Here is an 8,825-nt window from a genome sequence, read left to right as displayed (position 1 = left end):
AAGGACTCTTACCCCAAAGCTCTCAGTGGCAAGGAGTTCCAAAGACTCAAACATTCTAAGAGAAAGAATTCTTCTTACCTCTGTCTTAAATTGGTGCCCCTTTATTCTGTGATTATGCCCTCTGATCCCAGCTTCCCCACAAGGGGTAAATATCCTCTCTGAATCTACCCCTTCAAGCCCTTAAGTGTGATTATCACATTCGTCCAAACTCCAGTGAGTAGACTCCTAACTGTTTAGCATTTATTCATAAGACTTCCTCCACACTGAGATCTTCCTAGTAAACCTTCTCTGAACTGTTTCCAATGAAATTATATTTTTCCTGAAGTGGAGGGACCAAAACTGGTCACAGTATTCCAGATTTATCACACCAGCACCTTGTACAGTTGCAGTAAGACTTCTCTACTGTTATATTCCAACTCATTGAAATAATGGCCATCATTCCTTCCTGATTACCTGCCACATCTATACGCTAGCTTTCAATGTTACATGCACAAGTACCCCCAAGTCCCTTTGTGTTTCAGCTTTCTGCAAATACTCCTGTTGTTTTGTTCTCTGAGCCAAAATGAACAACTTCATTTTCCCACACTATACTCCATTTGCCAACTTATTGCCACTTACTTCACCTATCCATATCTCTCTATAAACTGTATCCCTCTCACAACCTTCCTTTTTCATCTATTTTTGAGTCAAAGGAAAAATAACCCCTTATCCCCAATTTGTTGTTTCCTCCCCATTAGCCATTTCTTTATCCATGCCAGTATGCTATGTCCAACACTGCAAGCTCTTATGATTTAAGCTTTCATGAGGTACCTTGTCAAATGCCTTCTGGAAGTCCAAATACAACACATCTACTAGTTGCCTCTATCCACTCTGGTTGAGGTTTCCTCAAACATGTATAATGAATGAGTCAGACATGATTTCCCATTCATGAAATCATGCTGACTACTTAACTAGATTAGGATTTTCTAAATGTGCTTCTACTATTTCCTTAATAATTGATTCCAACAGGCAAGGTGGCTCAGTCGTTAGCACTGTTGCCTCACAGCGCCAGGGACCTGGGTTCAATTCCTGACTCAGAGGACTGTCTGTGTGGAGTTTGCACATTCTCCCCGTGTCTGCGTGGGTCCCCTCTGGGTGCTCCGGTCTCCTTCCACAGTCCAAAGATGAGCAGATTAGGTGAATTGGCTATGCTAAATTGACCATTGTGTGAGGTGCAGTGGGACCTAAATGTAGGGGAATGGGTCTGGGTTGCTCTTCAGAGGGCCAGTGTGGACTTGTTAGGCTGAAGAGCCTGTTTCCACAGTGTAGGGAATCTAATCTAATAGATTTAAGCTAATCATCCTATAGTTATCCACTTCTTGCTTCCCTCCCTTTTTGAAAAGGGGTGTCACATTATAGGTTTTCCACTCCTCTGGTACTTTTCCAGAACCCAGGTATTTTTGGAAAAATATGACCAATACATCCACCTTCTCTTTAGCTACCTCTTTTGGGATCCTAAGATAAAAACTATCAGGAAGGGCAGGGGACTTATCTTCCTTTAGTCTCATTAGTTTGTCTTGTATACTTCTCTCATGATGGTGATGGTACTTAATTCTTCCCCAGTTCTCGCTAGTATTAACAGGACATATGTCATCCATCATAAAGATTGATATCTTTCGCTCTACCATTTCTTGTTTGCCATAACCATGTTCCCAGATTCATTTTCTAATTGGCCTATATGTATTTCAATCTTTCACTTCCTTTTTATATATTTTAAGAAGCTCAGAATGTGATTTTTATATTTTTCGCTTGTGTGCCCTCAGTTTATTTTCTCTCATTATTATACCTTTTACATAGAATCTCTACAGTATAGTTAGTTGCAGGCCATTTGGTCCATTGAGTCTACACCAACCTTCTGATGGATCCCACCCCGATCCTATCCCTGTAACCCTGCAGCACCCACTGATAATCCACCTCATCTGCACATTTTTGGATTGTGGGACGAAACCCACACAATGTGCAATCTCCACACAAACAGTTGTCAGAGGGCTGAATCCTACCTGGGCTCCTGGCACTGGGAGACAGCAGTGCTAACCTCTGAGCCAGTCCAGATTTTAATCCTGTTTGGATTCTGAATTTATCCCAGTCTTTAGGGCTGTCACTGACTTTGACCTGCTTTCACACGCTTTTTCATTCAACTTGAGAACACCCTCCCCAACATCCTTCGTTAGGCACTGTTGGTTTATCCCTCTCTTAGAATCTTACGCCCTGACCGGATTTTTGTTTTTTTTGTTGAATTATGAATTACCTCCTTAAATATCTGCCATAGTTTACTGTTGTGGTGTCGGACTAAAAGGGGTTGTATCCCGGATGTGGTGACCGTTATGTGCCCGTGACCGTGTTGGCGAATTCCTGCAACAGGATCCAAATGTGACGGCTGGGGGGACAGTGACGCGGTTTGGGAGGGGGCGGAGCCAGTGGTGTCGGGCAGGGGGCTGGGGGAGGAGCCAATGGTAACGGTCGGGGGACCGTGACGGGAAGGGGAAACTTACGGAGGGGGGCGGGACGATGCGTTGTGGATCGCTCTGTGATTGGTATTCGGGCAGAGATATTGTGACGTCCTGCCGGGTTCTTGTCACCGGGGAGACGGCGGTCGCCGCCGAGGGGCTGGTGAGTGAGGTTAGGCACCGGGGGATTATGGATCAGGGGCGCGGATGGGGTTGGGGAGGGAGAGGGTTCCGGATGTCTTTGTTACCTCTCCCCCTGGGATAGTCTCCGGCCTCGGACTGTTTCCCCTTGTTTATTCGAGCTGAAGGCCAGCTTGGACACGGAGCCGGGGTTGCAGGCTCACTCCCGCCCGCTATGTTTTGAAATTTGTTGGGACTCAGCACATTGTGGAGTTCTGGATGACAGTGAACTATTTCACCAGTTATCTTTGCACAATGATTTCATTTTTATTCTGACGGAGGTATGCATACAAGAAGAATTGAACAGACAATTGATCGGAATGACTGGATAAAAACATGTACTGGATTAGTGGTGCTGGAAGAGCATCTTTGTTTCAGTTTATTTCAGTTGATATTGCTGCTGGGTTACCCCATCAATTTGCTGTTTTTGTTTGCTCCGGGCCTCTAATCAGTTCACTGCTGAACCTAGGGGCAGACTGCTATCAGATAATTTTCAGAAAGGATTTGCAATTGAGCAACTTCTATTCTAATACCAACCAGATATTAAATTGAATTTTACAAATGGGTTTAAATGTGGGGAGCAAGACATTTTTAAGCCTGCACATTTAGTCCCCGTATTTATGTATTTGGCTCACTTCACCTTTTGTGATTGAAAATGGTCAACTGATTGATTTGGAGGAATCCTACTGTTGTTGTAAAAGACAGGTTTTGCTGCAAATACTCATATTTGGTCCCTTGACATAATGTAGCAATATAAAGGCCTGATGACGGTTTCAGAGGGATAACCATTGGATTTGCACCTGCAAATTCCTCATGTAGATATAATAGTCCAGGACAGGAAGTAGTTAGATTGTCTGTCATGGGAGATGAACATTGATTGATATTTTTGTGGTATGAATGCCATTTGCTACTTATCAACTCAAGCTTGAATGCTGTCTAGGTCTTGCAGTTTATACAGTTGGACTCCGGTTCTACTTTTGCTTGCTGAGCTGGCAGGTTTATTTTCAGACATTTCATCACCCTGTAAGGTAACATCATTATTGAACCTACGGTGAAGTTTTGGTGTTCTGTCCTGCTTTCTATTTATGAGTCTTGGTCTCTTAAGGTGGGTGGTATCATTTCTGGTTCTTTTTCTCAAAGGTTGCTGAAAGGGTTCTAAATCAATGTGTTTATTTATGGAGTTCAGGTTTGAATGGCAGGCCTCTAGGAATTCCCATGCATGTCTCTGTTTAGCCTGTCCTTGGATGGATGTGTTGTCCCAGTCAAAGTGGTGTCCATCATCATCAGTATGTAAGGATACTAGTGGTTAGTGGGTCGTGTCTTTTGGTGGCCAGTGGTGTTCGTGTATCCAGTGGCTAGTTTTCTGCCTGTCTGTCCGATGTAATGTTTGTTACAGTCCTTGCAGGGTATTTTGTAAATGACATTCGTTTTGCTGGTTGTTTGTGCAGGGTCCTTTAGATTCATTAGTAGCTCTTTCAGTGGGTTGGTAGGTTTGTAGGCCACCATGATGCCAAGGGGTCAAAGTAGTCTGGTCATCATCTCCGAGATGTCTTTGTGTGATAGTGTGGCTAGAGTTTCTGGGTGTATTATGTCTGTTTATTTGGGTTTGTTGTTTAAGAATCGGCAGACTGTGTCTATTGAGTACCCGTTCTTCTTGAATACACTGTGTAAGTATTTTTCTTCTGCTCATAGTTCCTGGGTGCTGCAGTGTGTTGTGGCCTGTTTAAACTGGCATTCAAACCGGAGCTCCATCAATAAACACATCGATTTGGACTCCATTTACCAACCTCTGAGAAAAATGATATCACCCACCTTAACAGACCAAGACCCATAAATAGAAAGTTGAACAGAACACCAGTGCTTCACCAGAGGTTCACTGATGATGTTACCTAGCATGGTGATGAAAAAACAAACCTGCCAGCTCAGTGAGCAAGCTTATAACCTGAGTCTCAACCTGGGCTACAAATCTTCTCTAAAATCGCAAATACAGTGAACTATTTGAGTATTATGGAGTTGTGAATGGTACTGTATGTTGTGTCATGATCAGTGAATATCCCACTTCTGATGGAGGGAAGTAGCTGAAGATGTTGGGGCCAATGGCACCAGCCTGAGGAACTGTTGTGATCTCTGTGACTGAAATAATTGACATCAAACAACCAAGACTATCTTGCCTTGTGCTAGTTATGACTCCAATGGATGGATAATGTTCCCCCGAATTCCATTGACTCTAGTTTTGCTGGGACTCCTTGATGAATTGGATAAAATATTTAAACTAAAACAAAACCAAAAACTGCAGATGCTGGAGATCTGAAACAAACAAAAGCAGAAATTGCTGGCAAAATGTAGTGAAATCTGTGGTGAGATAAACAGAGTTCATGTTTCAAGTCCAGTGACTCTTCTTCAAAACTAAGGATCACTGGCCTCGAAACTTTAACTCTGTTTCTCTCCACAAATGCACCCAAACCTATTGAGTTTCTCCAGCAATTGCTGTTTTTCTTTGAGGTATAGGTTAGTGTCTATAATCAGTATCTGTATTCCTGGAACAATTTGTGCTTTGCAGATATTGAGTGATTTGTGCATTTCCAATACCTCCTTTTTTTTTATTTCAGCATTTCAGTTTGTCATTTTCTTTTCTTCTACTGCTACAGAGTTTTGTTATGTTGGCAATTTTGTGATTTTTTTTCAATATTTATAAGTTTGATATTTTAAAACAATATTTTTGTAGTTTTTGAATGTAAGTAATAGAATGTTAATACAGTCAGCGAGAGTAATAAAATGGGAATACAGAAATTATTTTAATAAAGGTTCACCACTTCTCATGATCATTGCAGTAATTCATCTAGTATTTCAATACAATTCATTTAAATTTATTTTACTGTATAACTTGTAATATGGTTGTGATATGGAAGCACCCACTGTATACCCTCTGTTCAATCACTGTATTTAAAAATCATTATACTAATTTAATAAATTGTAAAATAACTGTTGCTACTTATGCCAATATTAGTTCTGCTGCCTCTGGCCTTTGGAAACTCAGTAAAAAGTAGTTTTTGAATGAGAGAAAAATGAAAATACTCAAAGAACTCTAATATCTGCATGATAGCATCATGCCAGTCATGCTTTATAGTGCTGCTGTTGCACATGAATACAAACAGCAGTACAGACTAATGCCCAGTTGCAGCATACCTAGGAAACCTGGTTATTCCTCTGGCCTAATTGACGCTAAGGCCTCTAGGCACTGTCCATGTTCTCATGCCCTGAATAATAGGGGGGCTAACCTGGCCAGATTTGAAAATAAGGATGTCTCTGTAGTGTGCTAGGCCTTTCCCTGGCCTGAGCCCAAAATTTGGACCAGCATATTCCTTGATGTACTCTTGAAACTGGCAAACATATCTGATCTTGGTAGCAATCGACAGTTTGATTTGGAGGAGTCATAATGTTGTTGTAAAATACTTGGGTTTATCCGAAAATACTCTTATTTTGGTCTCTTCACATAATCTAGCAACATAAAGATCTTATGACAGTTTCAGAGGAACGACTATTTGATTTACACTTGCAAACTCCTCATGTAGATCTAATAGCTTTGAAGAGTTGGATTTTTTTTCTCACAAGAAATATTGAGGTTTAAAATGTTAAAATGGATGTGGTCTTGAATGGGGAACCAGACCATTTCTTGATTTAGAATATTGACAGTAGAATATTAGATGAACTCAAGCCAGTGTGAGAATAAAAATTGGAAACTAGCCGGGAATAGATAAATCCTGAAATAAGGAAATGATGAATGAGGAATTTACTGGTAGATAAGCTGAAGCAGGGGCATAGTTGGGCAATGTTATGAAGCTGGAAGCTGATGATCTTCACCTTTATTCACCTATTTAGCTCGAAGCTTAATATAGGGCTAAATGTGCAGCCATGATTGCAGGCAATTTGGTTCAGCTTGTGTCAGTTAGCAATAGAATGAAGTCAGCCACGAAAGAACTAACACGACTTGTTGGGAAGATTGCCACTGTCTTTAGTTGTTAGCACAAGCAGTGACTGTAGAGAGTGGTAATCTTCCCCACATTGGAGGAGAGAATGCAGTTCTTTCCGTACTGAATCCCAGATAATCAGTATGACATAATAAGACTGAGACAACTCAAGTATTTGATTAACATTAATTGGTTGCTTATGTGAAGTCACAAAATTTATTTGGCCTGTGATTAACTTTTTGTTGGAAGTTATTATGAAAAGAACCCAAAGCAGCTTTGCTTTTAAATTTTTTTCATTCCATACAGCCCACTGTTTCCTGGCTCTCACTCCTCCTGTTTAAAGGAAAACAGCGTTTTCAAGTCTAAGACTGCTGAATGTGGCTGCCATTTAATTTAAAAGCCCTGTACTTAATAAACCAGTTATACTCAGTGCCCCGACTACAGTTCGGTCCTGGCAGTGATGAACTCTATTGTGCATCAACTGGATCATTGTTTCGAAACAAATCATGTTCATGTTTGTTGGCTTTAAATTTTGTCTTTGTACAATAGATACAATTGACCACAGTCAGTTCAGGGTTCTCTCATTCTCAAACACGTTGACTTCAAAAATAACAGACGGCCAGACTGGTTAAGGCAAAGTCTCTGAAAACCTTTAGCATTTGATGTTCACAGATAAATGCCAAAATCCGCAAGAAGACTAAAGAAATTGAGGGGTTGGTTAAGAAAAAGAAGGAAGCATATGTCAGGATAGATCGAGTGAATCCTCAGAGTATAAAAGCAGTAGGAGTATACTTAAGATGGAAATCAGGAGGGCAAATAGGTGACATGAGATAGCTCTGGCAAATAGAGTTAAGGAGAGTCCAAATGGTTTTTAACAATACATGAAGGACAAAAGGGTAACTAGGGAGAGAATAGGGCCCCTCAAAGATCAGCAAGGCGGCCTTCGTGTGGAGCCGCAGGAGATGGGGGAGATACTAAACAAGTATTTTGCATTAGTATTAACTGTGGAAAAGGACATGGAAGATATAGAATGGAGGGAAGTAGATGGTGACATCTTGAAAAATATCCAGATTACAGAGGAGGAAGTGCTGGATGTCTTGAAATGCATAGTGCATAAAAGTGGATAAATCCCCAGGACCTGATCAGGTCTACCCCAGAACTTGGTGGGAAGCTAGGGAAGTGATTGCTGGGCCCCTTGCTGAGATATTTGTGTCATCGATAGTCACAGGTGAGGTGCCGGAAGACTGGAAGTTGGCTAACGTGGTGCCACTGTTTAAGAAAAGTGGTAAGGACAACCAGTTAATCTGGTGTCGGTGGTGGGCACGTTGTTGAAGGGAATCCTGAGGGACAGGATGTATATATATTTGGAAAGTCAAGGACTGATTAGGGATAGTCAACATGGCTTTGTGCGTGGCAAATTATGTCTCACAAACTTGATTGAGTTTTTTGAGGAAGTAACAGGATTGATGAGAGCAGAGCGGTAGATGTGATCTATGTGGACTTCAGTAAGGCATTCGACAAGGTTCCCCATGGGAGACTGGTTAGTAAGGTTAGATCTCATGGAATACAGGGAGAACTAGCCATTTGGATACAGAACTGGCTCAAAGGTAGAAGACAGTGGGTGGTAGTGGAGGGTTGTTTTTCTGACTGGAGGCCTGTGACTAGTAGAGTGCCACAAGGATCGGTGTTGGGTCCACTACTTTTCATCATTTATATAAATGATTTGGATGTGAGCATAAGAGGTTTAGTTAGTAAGTTTGCAGATGACACCAAAATTGGAGGTGTACTGGACAGCAAAGAGGGTTACCTCCAATTACAATGGGATCTTGACCAGATGGGCCAATGGGCTGAGAAGTGGCAGATGGAGTTTAATTCAGATAAATGCGAGGTGCTGCATTTTGGGAAAGCAAATCTTAGCAGGACTAATACACTTAATGGTAAGGTCCTAGGGAGTGTTGCTGAACAAAGAGACCATGGAGTGCAGGTTCATAGCTCCTTGAAAGTGGAGTCGCAGGTAGATAGGATAGTGAAGAAGGCATTTGGTATGCTGTCCTTTATTGGTCAGAGCATTGAGTACAGGAGTTGGGAGGTCATGTTGCGGCTGTACAGGACATTGGTTAGGCAATTGTGTGCAATTCTGATCTCCTTCCTATTGGAAGGATGTTGTGAAACTTGAAAGGGTTCAGAAAAT

The 8,825-nt window shown here is 41.6% G+C and overlaps 1 protein-coding gene across 6 annotated transcripts in view; it reads left to right on the top strand.

The window, feature by feature from the left end:
• The first annotated feature begins 2,539 nt into the window (after positions 1–2,539).
• The window catches only part of rusc2 (RUN and SH3 domain containing 2), a 140,139-nt gene continuing 133,853 nt past the window's right edge, over positions 2,540–8,825 (top strand). For 5 of the 6 annotated variants that reach the window (XM_072571655.1, XM_072571649.1, XM_072571653.1 and 2 more), the window contains exon 1: positions 2,540–2,649. The gene's annotated coding sequence lies outside the window, so the exon portion shown is untranslated. Of the gene's footprint in view, positions 2,659–8,825 lie in introns of all 6 variants that reach the window. The other variant, XM_072571651.1, reaches the window with a different exon arrangement.

The sequence above is a fragment of the Chiloscyllium punctatum genome, chromosome 1 (genome assembly GCF_047496795.1).
Source record: "Chiloscyllium punctatum isolate Juve2018m chromosome 1, sChiPun1.3, whole genome shotgun sequence".
Classification (NCBI taxonomy): domain Eukaryota; kingdom Metazoa; phylum Chordata; class Chondrichthyes; order Orectolobiformes; family Hemiscylliidae; genus Chiloscyllium; species Chiloscyllium punctatum.
The sequence above is the reverse complement of the archived record's forward strand: the minus strand, read 5'-3'. Positions and strand labels throughout refer to the sequence as shown.